Here is a 14,389-nt window from a genome sequence, read left to right on the forward strand (position 1 = left end):
CCAGCCCCAAACTTTTTTTTTTAATTTCAAAGGATTTATGTATTTTTAGAACCAGATTAGTAATGTACACCTCTAATCCCAGTATTCTGGTAGCAGAAGCAGGTGAATCTCTGTGAGTTCAAGGACAACCTGTTCTACATAGCAAGATCTAGGCCAGCCAGGGCTACACAATGAGACTCTGTCTTTTAATATATATTGGTGTATGTATGAGTGCCTACCTGTATGTATGTGTACTATGTGGGTGCTCGGTGGCTGCCGAAGTCAGAAGAAGGTGTCAAGTATCCTGGAACTAGAGACAGTTGGGTGCTGGGAAACAAACCTAGGTCCTCTGGAGGAGCAGCAAATGCTCCGAACCACTGAGCCATCTCTCCAGCCTCACCATGCCCCTGCCCTTTTTTGAGACAGGGTCTCCCTGTGTCCCCAACTGGCCTGAAACTCACTATGTAGACCAGGTTGGACTTGATCTCACAAAGATCTGCCTGCCTCTGCCTGCTGAGTGGAGTGCTGGGATTGAGTGTACACCACCATGACCAGTTACCCCCTACCCCTTTTTTAAGACAAAGTCTCTGTAGCGCAAGGTGTCCTGGCACTCAGTATGTAGTCCAGGCTGACCTTGAGCTCATGATGATTCTCATCCTTCAGCCTCCTGAGTGCTAGGATTACAGGCATGAGCCAACATGTGAGGCTTAGGTTAGTGAATTTTTGAGATTCAAAAAGAAAATTAACAGTTGGGAGGTAAATGTGGTAGAATTAGAAGTTTAAGGTCATTATTGGCTACATACCAAATTTAAGACCAGCCTAGGCTATACGAGGTCTTTTTTTAAAAAAATATTTTATGCCGGGCATGGTGATGCACACCTTTAATCCCAGCACTCAGGAAGCAGAGGCAGCAGATCTCTGTGAGTTCAAGGCCAGCCTGGTCTACATAGTATGTTCCAGGACAGCTAGGGCTACAGAGAGACCCTGTCTCAAAAAGACAAAAAATATATATTTTATTATTTTTATTTTTGTGTGTATAAATGTATTGTCTACATGTGAGTACACTCAAGTGTGAGGAATGTCCATGGAAGTCAGAACAAGGTGTCGGATCCCCTGGAACTGGAGTTATAGGTGGTTGTTAGCCACTATGTGGGTATTGGGAATTGAACCTGGATCCTCTGCAAGAACAGCCAATGCTCTTAACTGCTGAGCCATCTCTCCAGACCCTGAAGCCCTGTTTTTGTTTTTGTTTTTAATTTTTTAAAAAATTATTTTTATTTTACATGTATGCATGTATTGCCTGCATGTAGGTAAGTGCACCCATGTCGTGCAATGCCCGTGGAGGTCAGAAGAGGCTGTCGGATCCCCTGGGACTGGAGTTGCGGACAGTTGTTAGCTGCCATGTGGGTGCTGGGATTTGAACCCTAGTCTTCTGCAAGAACAACAAGTATTCTTACCCGCGGAGCCATCTCTCCAGCCCCCCTTTAAAAAAAAAAAATCTGGTGAGATGGCTCAGTGGGTAAAAATACTTGCCACACAAGCCTGACAGTTTTGAGTTGGATCCCTGGAATCCACAGTGGAAGGAGAAAACTAACTCCCAAAGTTGTCCTCTGATCTCCACATACATGCTGTATACTCTCTCATACACATCCACATCATACACATCCACATCATACACACATGCACACACATTCATATGCACACGTACTAACAAAAAGTCTTAGGAAGGAGGAAGGAAGGAAGGAAAGAAGAAAGGAAGGAAAGGAAGGAAGGAAGGAAGGAAGGAAGGAAGGAAGGAAGGAAGGAAGGAAGGAAGGAAGGAAGGGAGGGAGGGAAACTAAGGTCTGAGGAGTGTAGCCTCAGCTGGGTGGTAGAATACATGCCTAGCATACATGAGGCCCTGGATTCCATCCTGGGGATTAGGGACTGTTAAACAGTTATTTACCAGGCTATGCTGAACACATGCAATAATATGTAAGTTGCTGCCACATTTGGTGGAAAATTCCAGATCTCTATGTACAAGTTCTTGTGATAAAATCAAACCACTTAATATACAGAACAAAAGGAAGGAGAAAAAGGGAAAAAGAAACGAAAAGGAGAGAGGAGGGGAGGGAAGACTAAGGAGGTGTGCTGGATAGCTTCAATTGTCAACTTGACACACCTGGAATAGTCTCCATTGGTCTGCAGGGGATTTCTTGTTAAGTGATGTGGGAGGGCCTAGCCTCCTGAGAACAGTTCCAGGGATACTGGGGCAATGGATACTGATTAGCTGGGGATGAAAATCAGTTGTGAGTAACAAGAGACCAATATCATTGAGGTAAAATCTTCTGGGAAGTATTTCCTCAGGGTCAGTACACAGAAGCTGTGGTCCAGAGGGAAGCAGGACTTCCAAGCTGGAAGCAGGACTTGGTAACGTGTAAGAATACCTACATGGTACTGGTTTTGAAGGCATTAAGGGGTCCTGGAGAGCAGCTGAGGCTTGGCACTATAAGAAGCTAGGAAAGGCCATTGGTGAAGGTGCAGCCTCAGTTGTGAAGAAGACCCACAGGATTGAAGAGGTCATGGAGAGAATCTGAGGCTTTGTGCCCTGAGAGGCCAGGAGAGGTCAATAGTGAATAGTCTCAGTTTCAGTAGAGAGCCCAGCATACTGGAGATGCAAGCAGTTTTGTGTGTGATGTGGATGGCAGAGCCAGAGAAGTGAAGCTGCTCAAGCCCTTTGGAACCCAGAAGATCATGAGTGAATCCCAGATGTCCAACCTTAAGCCACGTTGCTAGACTTAGTTTTATTTGTTTTCCCAGTTCTTCCCTTTTGAAAAAAGACAGTGTGTAACTTGTTTTGGAATTTAAAGGAGTCCACAGTTAGAGACTTTTTAAAGAGACTGAACTTTTCTGATTTTTTTAAAGACTGTGGGACTTTTAAAGTTGTACTATTTTATATTGTGATATTAACATCATATCTTGGGGACAAGAAATGGAAAGGTTGTGATTTAATAGTGATGTGTTTGTGTGACAAGTTGACAAGGGGTCAGTTGTGCTAGATAGCTTCAAATGTCAACTTGACACAGCTGGAATTGCGTCCATTGGATTGGACTGTGGTCATGTCTATGAGGCATTTTCTTCATTGTTGAGTGATGTGGGAGGGCCCAGCCCACTATGGGCAATGCCACCCCTGGGCAGGTGGTCTTGTATTATATAAGAAAGCAAACTGAGCACAGGCCAGGGGAGCAAGCCAGTAAGCAGTGTACCTTCATGGTCTGTGTTCCAGGTTCCTGCTCCGAGTTCCTGCCTTGGCTTCCCTGGATGACAAAACCCTTTCCACCCCAAGTTGGCTTGGTTAGTGTTTTTATCACAGCAATAGAAAATAGCTAGGACAAAAAGGAAGGGTGATATAGAGCTTTTTTTTTTTTTTGAGACAGGGTCTCCCTATAGCCCTAGTTGGCCTGGAACTTGCTATGTAGACCAGGCTGGCCTTGAACTCACAGAGATCCACCTGCCTTTGCCTCCTGAGTGCTGGGATTAAAGGCATGAAACACCACACCTGATTTGTTAGAGATTTTTTTTAACCTATTTATTTATTTATTTTGGTCTTTTTGAGACAGGGTCTCCCCGTAGCCCTGGCTGACCTAGAACTCACTATGTAGACCAGGCTGCCCTTGAACTCACAGAAATCCACCTGCCTCTGCCTCCCAAGTGCTGGGATTAAAGGTGTGTACCACTACACCTGGCATTTTTAAAAAATTTCATATGTATGCATGTTTTGCCTGCATGTACATAAGTGCATCATGTCATACAATGTCTGCAGAGACCAGAAGGAGGCGTCAGATCTCCTGGAACTGGAGTTTTGGACAGTTGTTAGCCACCATGGGGACCCAACCAGGGTCCTTCGCAAGAGCAGCCAGTGCTCTTAAATGCTGAGCCATCTCTCCAGCCCCACACAGAGCTTTCTGAGATAAGGACTTACTTTGTATACTAGGCTGGGCTCAAAGTCACCACCTCCATGCCTCCACCTTCCCAGTACTGGGATTACAGTTGTGAGCCACTCTACCTGAGCCACTCTACCTTCCAAAGCTGGATCTTTCAATCTGTCACACTGTTGTTCTGCCCTGCTTACTAATGTGGTTCTGAGCTGTGTCTCCAGGAGCAACTGCGTGCACTAACCCTAACCCCCAGACAACTCCCCATCCTTCTGCAGACAGAGCTCCCTCCTTGTGACATTCAGCCACATTTGAAGCAAGGGTCCGGACTGCATGCAGAGAGAAAGCTCCTTTCTAGGTTCCAAGAAAGTCATCCTGTGTGGGATTTGAATGCCTGACCTTGGTCAATTAGTACCTTGCTCAGTGTAACCAACCGAGTTACAGATTCAATTGGATTCAGCAAACACCTTGGTGCCAGCCGATTTCTGTCCTGTGAGTGCAATGAAGCTCGTCTCTGCAGATTAGAGTTATTTGTATTTCAAGGCAAAAAGGCGGGTTTTAAGTACCTGTAAGAGTCAGTAATGGATGCCTTGGGGGTGGGGGGGTCTTGGGCTCGGGTAGAGAGAGAAATGCCTGGGAAATGGCTTCTGAGAATAGTACAACCTGGCTGGAGACAGAAGAAAAAGTGAACCAGATAAAGTGAAACCAGATAAAGCCCGGGATCTTTTTTTCAAATCCCCCACCAATTTCTTTTTAATCGAAAAATAATGCATGCACATAGTAAGAAAAAAAATTTAAAGAACACAAAAGGGTATAGGGAGAAAAGTAAGTTTCCTTTCCTCTCTCAGAACTCTAGTCCCCAGTATCTTTCTTCAGAAGCACCCCACTGTTAACAGTTTCTTTTGTGTCTTTCCAGAAAATTTCTATCACATACAAGTAAATCTTCCTTCTTAAAAACCCACGTGGTATCACAGTGTATTACCACTGCTTTTTCACTTAGCAGTACAGCTTGGCATCAAGCCCGTATCAGTGCAGAGTCACCCATTCCTTGGAGCGCAGAATCCCAGTGCATGGGGGTGTTATGATTCTTACCAATCGATCTCCTACCAATGGGCATTTAGGCTGTTTCCAGTTGCTGATATTAAGAGCAATGATGTCCTGTATGCTTCTTTCTGTGCATTTCTACCCACAGGTGCAAGGGTGTCCAGGAGACAAGTTCCTGGAAGTGGAGCTGCTATATTTAGAGGGCTGCGACTCTATGACCAAGAATTCTACCTGGAGCTGTGTCTCCAAGATAGATGGTATGCACCATCTTATATACTCGGGACCCCTGCTCCCTCCTGACCTATGGCCATATCACAGCAAAGGCCTGGGCTACATGTACAGAGAAAGTCCTTTTCTTGAATTTGAGAGCCAACTTGTGGGTTTGGGGGCCCTATTAGCGCAAAGGGTAACGTAGGTTTTGGACTAAGAGTACAAAGAGGGATCAAAGTTTAATGATGCAATCAATGCCTGGCACATCACACATGCTCCATCAGCACAGGCTGCAGTTGGTACTATTATTGCCATTGTGAACCAGAGAGAGCCTGCCTTGCCAATGACTGAGAAAGCTCCCAGTGCTGGTCTGATCTGTTCAAGTGTCCAGTTGCTTCAAAGGCACTGAATTGGGAGACTTCTTGGCTCTTGGGACTGGATGAAAGCTGAGACAGGCAGTTCCCACTTATCACTGTTTGGCATCTGGAACTCCCAGGCCTTTGCTAGTACCTAATAAACACCATACTTCATGCCTTGCCATTGTCACCCACACATTCCCTGCTGCCTGCTGATGATGGCTGCCACTGCACACAGTGTTTCACCCCAGTACATAACTCCTTTTGACCTGTTTTTTGATTAAATGAGTGTAGCCCGATGATGTCACTGTGACAGAATGAAACCACAGTCATGTATCACTGGAAGTGAGGGTGAGTAGGATAGATATATCAAAATTACATATAAAAAATTAAGCTGAGTATCATAGTATACATCTGTAATCCCAGAATTTGGAAGGCAGAGGCAGGAGGATAGTGAGCTCAAGGCTAGTCTGGGTTATATAACAAGACTCTGTCTTGATAAACAAATGAATAAATAAGTAAGCAATCTTCACTTTGGGGGCCAGTCAGACCTGGGTTCAGATCCTGAGCCTGACATACCTCTTTGACCTTGGGTAATCATTTACCTTCCTTCAGCCTTAATTTTATTACCTGTTAAGTGGGCTAAGAGCTTGTTCTAATAGGATTATAGTGACGCATAAGCAAAATAATGAATTATTTATGAATTTTTTTATAGATGGGCCTTATTCCAAAAATGAATTCAGCCAACTGCTGTAATGTATGTAAAGTGCCTGGCACATAGTATCGGCTCAATAAAGCACCAATTTCCTTCCGCCGCCCTTCTGTCAGAGTGATCACTTTCAGACTCAAGTCCCCCATCTCAAAGTGATATCATCATTTAAAACGCTGCTGGACCTTCCTTATAAGAAAACTGGCCCAGTTCTTTAGGGTCCCTTCTCATTTTGAATCTAAACAATTTTTAAGAAAGGTAGATCACATTCTGTAAATTGCTCATCCCGTTATTCACAACACAGCTTCAAATTACTTTTGGCCTTTTCCAAAAAAATCAAACCCACCCTCAAAAGTCAAGGATTCACCACTGCTGAGGCTATTAAGAGGAAAATGCTGGAAATCTGAAGCAATTTCAGACAAATGCATTAACTCTTTTGATCCAACATGGCAGATCTGAAAGAAGAGTGCACACACACGCACACACACTAGTCCTTTAAACCAGTCTGTTCCTTGAGACACTTGCACTCAACCTGTCTTGTGAGAAAATCCACCTCACTGCTTCCATCTCCCACTGTGTGGATCTGGTGGTAATAGGAACACAGTCAACTGCCTCTGAGAAGTGCATGTTCCAGTGGAATTCCCAGAGAATAGGAATAGGGACAAGGTGCCTAGAGGAAAATGATGGCCAGAGACAGAGGCTAGAGCAGCTGTTCCTCCTTTTTTAAAAAACAGAAATTTTGCCAGGCATGGTGGTGCACACTTTTAGTCCCAGCACTTGGGAGGCAGATTTTTTGGTCTCTTTGAGACAGGGGTCTCCCTGTAGCCCCAACTGTCCTGGAACTCACTCTGTAGACCAGGCTGGCCTCGAACTCACAGAGATCCACCTGCTTCTGCCTCCCAAGTGCTGGGATTAAAGGCGTGCACCACCACGCCCAGCTAAAATTTTTTATTTTTATGTGTATGAGTGTATTGTTTGAATGTAAGTGCACCCATGTCATGTAATGCCTACAGAGGCCAGAATAGGGTGCTGGATCCCCTGGAACAGGAGTTATAGGTGGTTGTTAGCCTCCGTGTAGGTGCTGGTAACCAAACCTGGGTCTTCTGCAAGAGTAGCCAGTGTTCTTAACCACTGAGCCATCTCTCTAGCTCATTTTTTGATTTTCGAAATAGGATCTCATTATGTAGTCTTGACTGGCCTAGAACCCATTATATAAGCCAAGCTGGCCTTTGAACTCAAAGATTCTTGTTTCTGCCTCCCAAGTGCTGGGATTAAAGGTGTGTACCACCATGCCCAGCCTTTTTATGTGTTTTGTATTTTTTTAATTTATTATTTTTTAAATTTTATGTGAGTGTTTTGCCTGCATGTATGCATGTGAATCAGGTGAGCAGTGCCCATCAAGGTGAGAAGATAGCAACAGATCCACTGAAACTGGAGCTACAGATGGTTGTTAGCTGCCATGTGAGTGCTGAGAATAGAGCCTGGGTCTTCTGCACAAGAGCAGCCAATGCTTTTAACCACTGAGCCATCTCTCTTGCCTGATGTTTTCTTCTTTCTGCCCCTCCTTTATGCGGATGGTGTAAAAGGAGCCTGGGGATTTGGGACCAGTGATAGGGAACCTCAGGGAGCAGAACGGTGTCTCCTCTGTGCCTGAGCCCATTGTTTTGGTTGATATGTTGCCTAGGCTGGCCTCCAACCCCAGGACTCAAGTGATCTTCTTGCCTCAGTCTCCCAAATAGCCCTAAGCCAACTTCATAACAATGTAATAATAAACATGAAACTCCTGGTAGAGGTCATTGGGCCACTCAGCATGTTCAGCTGACCTCACCTGAGAATGCCCAAGAGCCCACTCCACCCTTCTGGCCATCTTGGGAGCTTGTTTCTCTCTACCTCCTAATTTGGAAGTAGCCACTGTCCTACCTAACCTCCCAGGGGCTGAGGACAGTGAGGTCAAGTAAAGAGACCCTAGAGTCGTCCAGACTGGATTCAAATCCCAGCTCAACTGGGAATGGTGGCACACTCCTGTAATCTCAGCCCTTAGGAAGTGGAGGCCAGAGGATAAGGAGTTCAAGGTCAGCCTTGGCTAGACATTGAGTTTAAGTCTAGCCTGAACTACTAGAGACCCTGTCTAAAATATAAAACAAAATAAACCACTAACAATAATAAAAAAAAATCCCAACTCAGCTTCCTTGGCTCACTCAAGGAGATCCTACTGCCTCTAACCCCCAAGCCTCAACTCCCTTTCCTAAGAAAGAGATATAAGAGCTACTTGGGGTTAATTACTTACTCTTTTACCTCCAACTCATAAACATGGGATCAAAGGTGTGGAAAACCATGCTTAGATACATTGTATTAGTTATTCTTATCTGTAACAAAATACCTGGAGGAAACTGAAGGGAAGAAGAGTTTATTCTGGCTCAAGTTTAAGCAGGGATATAGTCCCTTATGGTGGGAAGGCATGGGTGCAGGAACAAAATGTGACTGGTTACACTGCATTTGCAGTCAGGAAGCGGAGAGAGACTCAATTAGCTTTCTCCTTTTTCTCTTTTGAATCTGGGATTCCAGCCCATAGGATGATAGCATCCACATTCAGGGTGGGTCTTCCCTCCCTCTCTAAAAATACCCTTACAGTCTGCCCAGGAGTGTATCGCTTAGGTGATTCCAAATTCAGTCAAGTTGACAATGAAGATGAACCTCAAATACAGATTTTTAAAAAACAGCAGGATATAATGGCACTCACCTTTCATCCTAGCTACTGGGAGACAGAGGCAGGCAAATCTCTGTGAATTCCAGGTTAGCTAGAGCTACACAGTGAGACCCTGACTAAAAACAAAATAACAAAAAAAGCAACAAACAAAAACAAAACTGTTCATATGAAAGGAAGTATGATGTTGGTCCCCCAAAGATGGCAGCCAAGGGCCAGCAAGATGGCTCAGCACATAAAAGCATTTGCTGGGCAGGCTTTGTGACCTGCATTTGATCCCTGGAAAACATAGTGGAAGGAGAGAACTGACTCCTGAAAATTGTCCTCAGACTTTCACACACTTGCCTCTCTCTCTCTCTCTCTCTCTCTCTCGCTCTCGCTCTCGCTCTCTCTCTCTGAAATAATAATAATAATAAATTAAGTAAAATCAATTTTTTTAGGGGATGGAGAGATGGCTCAACAGGTAAGAGCACTGGCTGCTCTTGCAGAGGACCCGGGTTTGGTTTCCAGCATCCATATGGCAGCTAACAACCATCCATAACTCCAGTTCCAGGGGATTCAGCACCACCTTCTGGCCTCTACAGGAACTGCATGACACAGATGCACTTGCAGGCAAAACACCCATATACATAAAAAATAAAAATAAAATTTAAAAAATTTGAATAATATTTTTAAAATTATTTATTATTTTTATTTTATGTATACAAGTGTATTGCCTGCATGTATGTGAGTGCACCCGTGTCATGCAATGCCGCAGAGGTCAGAAGAGGGCTTTGGATTCCCCTGGAACTGAAGCTAAAGACGGTCCATAGCTGCCATATGGGTGCTGGGAATCGAACCCAGGTCCTCTGCAAGAGCAGTCAGTGCTCTCAACCACTGAGACATCTCTCCAGCCCCTGAATAATAATTTTTTTAAAAGGGCCAGCAAGATGGCTCAGCAGGTAAAGGCACGCTCTGTATAAGCCTGATGATGTGAGTTCAATCCTTGGAACTTACATAAAGATGGAAAGAGAACCAACTCCACAAAGTTATCCTGTGACCTCCATATGTGCCATGTAGCATGTACCCCCACCACCTCCAGCATCATACACACACATACACACACATACACACACACTAATAGTATAAATTTAAAAAACATGGCAGTCAATATTCCCTAGGCCCTGGGGGGCAGGCCCCCACATGTGGAGCATGTGGCTTTCATGCTCTCAAGGGAAGCCTGGGACTTACTTCAAGCCTACAGGAATAGAGAGAGCCCCCTCAATCTCCAGAGCAACTGAGTTCTCACCGTGAAGGTAGGTGACAGAACAGATCATCAGCAACTAGGAGAGCCTAGAATTGTCTCTGAGGGGTCTAGAGCTTTGGCCCTCCCTCACTCTCCCTTCTGCAGGTTCATTTCATGGGTGAGGGGCTCTTGTTGCTGGAGGGCCCACCTTCAGGAAGGTAGCAAAGCTCAAGGGTACATCTGGTCCTCAGCACTGAAGGATTCCTCTGCATGCATACCTCTCGGATGGCTTGCTTACAGTCAGTTCAAGACAAGCAAGTCCTTATCCTCCTGCTAATTGGTTCAAACTGATTGGCCTTACAAGTGGGTCTAATGTATAACTGGTAGGAGTTGGCCTGTATGCCAAGCAATCCATGCACTTAACTAGCTGTCGCTCAAGCAACTGAACAAGGCACATTAACCGGAATTTCTCAGAATGCCTTCTGATAGGCTATAGAGCCGCCATCTCCATCACTGGGCTAAAACATTTGCTGGGTCAACAGTCCTGTTTAAAGGTCCTGGGTTCTATGAGGCGGGTGGAGATAACATTAGGGTAGATTCCTTGGGGAAGCAGAGGGAGTGCTGAGCCCTTGACAAGAGTCCCTGAGCCTGCGTTGGGTCAGTCAGCCTTCAGAAAGATGGGCTGGGTGCCAGCCCCGACAGAGGGGTAACAAGGCAATTTTCCCTGTACTCTTATGATCTGGCTTTCACTTGCCTTTTGCTCTGTGTTCCCCCTCAGACATTTCCCAGGAAAGCTGTAGTCCGCCTCACTGAACTCACCACTGAGGCTGGATCGTCTGTCCCTCCAATTGGGAGATGATGTTCAGCCTCATTGCCATGTCTGAAATGGAAAGCGGTAAAGACAACAGGCACCAGGACATGCCGGAAACCTTGCCAGAGTATGGGGAACAGTGGCTCTCCCCAGTGTCCCCCTAGGGAGGCTGGCTGCTGGCCAGGATTGCCTCCCGGCCCCCCAGGGGGACCACCAGCCACCCCCAACTTTTCTCTGCTCTATTAATAACCCTCAACTGAGCTTCTTCCAAGCCCCCTCCTCAGGGCTCTTCCGTGCTTTGCCTTATCAGTCTTGCTTTTCACAAGCACTTAAATTCATGAGAAAAAGGAAAAAGTGAAATCAGATAGAAATGCAGGTCTGTTTGCTGTTTTCTCCAATGAAATGGTTCTGAGTAAACAGCAGACGCCTTTGATGAAATCCCAGCAGGCTTAAACAATAAAGCTTGTTACAAACTCAATCTGGTGGAGATATCAGATCTGAAATTGTTTCAAAAAACATGTCAACATTTTCTAATGCTTTTGAAAAAAAAAATAAAAAACCCCACAAAATCTTTTTGGCTGCCCACTATGGAGTTTGGGTCAAAAAGACAGAACAGTGGCCACCCCAAGTTTTGGTCTTTACTCAGGACCCCAGGAGAACAGGAGCAGGCTATTTCTGGCTGGGCTCTGCCAGCTGCAGGAATGCAATAGATCACTGTTTTAGGCATTACCCCAACCAGTTACCATCCTCCTTTAAATGCATGACTGTAATCTGGTCTCCTGTGCTAGCCTTAACTCCCTACCTTCCTTTCTCTACCCAGCTGCCAGCCAGAAGCTTTTAAACAGGTAAATCAGATGGTCATTCCTTTTTTTAAAACCTCCAATGCCATCACCCAGCACTTAGAATAAAATCCAAACTCCTCTCTCAGTCTACCAGATCCTTACGGACCTGCCCCTGCCTACTTCTCCCTTTCCCTCACTACCTTCAACCTCTTTGGCCCTTCTTCCCAATCCTGCCTCTGGGCTTTTGCACTTGCTATAGAACCTGTCAGGGATGGGACTGTTAGATGGCTAACAACTGTCCATAACTTCAGTTCAAGGGGATCTAACGCTCTCTTTTGACCTCCTCTGGCACTACATGACACAGGTACACCTATCTACATGCAAGCAATACACTCATACACATAAAATAAAAATAATATCTAAAAACAACAACAACAAAAAAAAAACAAAAACCTGTCAGGGATGATTTTATCCCAACCCATGGCCAGCCATCAGATCCCTGAGCACCTTAGCTAATGTCCTTTTCCCAGCCAAGCACAGTATTGCATTACAGTTTTTTTCTCTACACTAAATTCAACCACTAGTGAAATCATCTTTTTGTGTTTAGTTATTAACTGTCTCTTTCAGAATACAATCTGTCTACAACCTGGATTATATGTCTCCAGGCTGGCAGCCCATGCCTGGCACACAGTAGGAGTTGAGAAATTGTTGTGTAAATGAAGAAGCATCAAGGATGTCATGGTTCCTCTAGATATCCTCTAGGCTAGCCAGTCTCAGCTGGAGGCCTAGAGAATCTCACCACGTTTCTAGAAAGGTCTCTTTGGCTGTCCCTGTCCCACCCAAAGTCCACCAGGCCTTGGAGGTCAGAGCATGCCTGCAGACACTCAGGCATTAGCCAGGGCTGGGGCTTCTCACTCCCTTTACCCACCTCTAACAACATACACTTGGCCTCTTGAAGGGTATTGAGAAGGGATGAGCCAGTGGAGCTGCCTCCCAGGCCTTCTTGAAAGCGAGGGTGCCCTCCGGTAGGCTCTCAGACCTGGTGCCTAAGGGCGGACAGCAAAGCCCCACCCCCAGGGCACAGGATGTTCCACACCCCACCCGGCCCCAGGCCCCAATCGATCCTTGCCTTCCTGGCCTGATTACCACGTTGAGCAGCCTGGGCTGGCAGAGGAGCCAGACGGCTGCGGAGGGGGCGGGGCGGCCTCCTTGGCTCCCTGGCCCGGATTAAATATTTACTATGTTTTGTTTGGCCTTTGGGGGAGGGGCAGGGAGGGCTGTTGCACTGATCAGTTGCTGCCAGGCTAGGCCCAGGCACCGACCAGGGGCAAGGGTTGTGCCCAGGCTCAGAGCAAGCTGCTGGCCACTCTGGGGAGGGTCTCCCTTTCCAGAGCCGCTGGCCTGATGACAGATCTGGGTTGCGCCGAGCTGCTAGGGCCCCCAGAGCCAGCGCTGGAATCCGAATCTGTTCCCTCCACTCCCTGAGCACAAGTACAGAGTGGACTCCGATACCCACCGGGTCTCGGATCCCGTGCCCCCCTTCCCAGTTCCCCACCTTGCTCAGGACTCACTAAGCTAAGCTGTTGGGATCTTCATGGGCAGCCAGGAGGGCACTACCCTCCCCATTTTACATGATCTAGACTGGGAACTAAGACTTGCTCCTAAGCCTCTAAGGACCTGGTCACCAAGGTTGCCCTGGCACTTTCCTACCCAAGGCAGCACTGTGAGATTGCCCTGGTGCACTCTGCCCCACCAGGCCTGGTTCACAGCAGAGAAATGGAAGAGGGAGTGTTCTCTTTCCCACAGGGCTCTGTGAGCACTCTAAAAAACACCTGCTGATGTGTACTCAAAAAGGATCCCAGGGGCCCTTTACACATGAGCTCTCCCTCACACATGCCAATTCCTAGTCATCCAGTTAACAGCCAGCACAGGAAGGCCACAGCAACCAAGCCTCTACCCTCATGGAATATGCCATTGAACCACAAGACCCTTCCTTTTCCTGTCCTCTGTGAGCACCAAGCTCGGCAGCATCATTAAGCATGTTAGAGTATCAATAAGCCCCATAATTGAACTGGTCCAGACTATAAAAAAAACGTCTAGCCTATCTGTTGGAGGACCCACTTTTCCAATCTCATTGGTCAATTACCTGGTGATAGAACCACTCCCAGGAAGACAGGTTCACCTTAAGTTATGCTAAATAGATGGGCAGAATACCTGGTGTGTTAGTTAATAAGGTAGTGAATATTTCCTGCCTGGAACTAGCTCAGATCCCCGCAGAACTTCCAGACCAGCCACAGTCATGTAGGTCTAAGTCTGTCCACTTTCCTTCCCTGAATTCTTCAGGAAAGCATAATTTCTCCCTTTCTTCTTCGTGCCTTTCTTACTAAACATGTTTTCTTTAAGACTTTGGGCTGCCCCTAGCAGCTTGTATTTCTTCACTTTTTCTCTAAAGCTTCCTTCTCCCAGCCATGTGGCTCCGAGTCAGCCACGTGTCTGACCTCCATGCAGGCTCTAAACCTGCATGGCTCCATGGCTTTCTTTCCTTCCCACTATTCACCTCCTCAAGGCAGCTGCCAAGATTACCAGCTCACCTGCTCTGAGGATTTTTCTTTTAAGATTCTAATAAAATTGTAAAAGCTTCAGAGAGAGAGAGAG

The 14,389-nt window shown here is 46.1% G+C and overlaps 1 protein-coding gene and 1 long non-coding RNA gene across 3 annotated transcripts in view; both read right to left on the bottom strand.

Moving 5' to 3' along the window:
* Nucleotides 1–12,820, bottom strand: part of LOC115069555 — a 19,322-nt gene extending 6,502 nt beyond the window's left edge. The window contains exons 1-2 of the long non-coding RNA XR_003848808.1: nt 12,663–12,820; nt 10,961–11,021 (exon numbers count right to left, since the gene is read on the bottom strand). This is a non-coding gene — a long non-coding RNA (uncharacterized LOC115069555). The remainder of the gene's footprint in view (nt 1–10,960; nt 11,022–12,662) is intronic.
* Nucleotides 1–14,389, bottom strand: part of Rtn4rl1 (reticulon 4 receptor like 1) — an 85,445-nt gene that overhangs the window by 47,219 nt on the left and 23,837 nt on the right. The gene's annotated exons all lie outside the window — the stretch shown is intronic.

The sequence above is a fragment of the Nannospalax galili genome, unplaced genomic scaffold (assembly GCF_000622305.1).
Source record: "Nannospalax galili isolate Female #2095 unplaced genomic scaffold, S.galili_v1.0 scaffold212, whole genome shotgun sequence".
Classification (NCBI taxonomy): Eukaryota; Metazoa; Chordata; class Mammalia; order Rodentia; family Spalacidae; genus Nannospalax; species Nannospalax galili.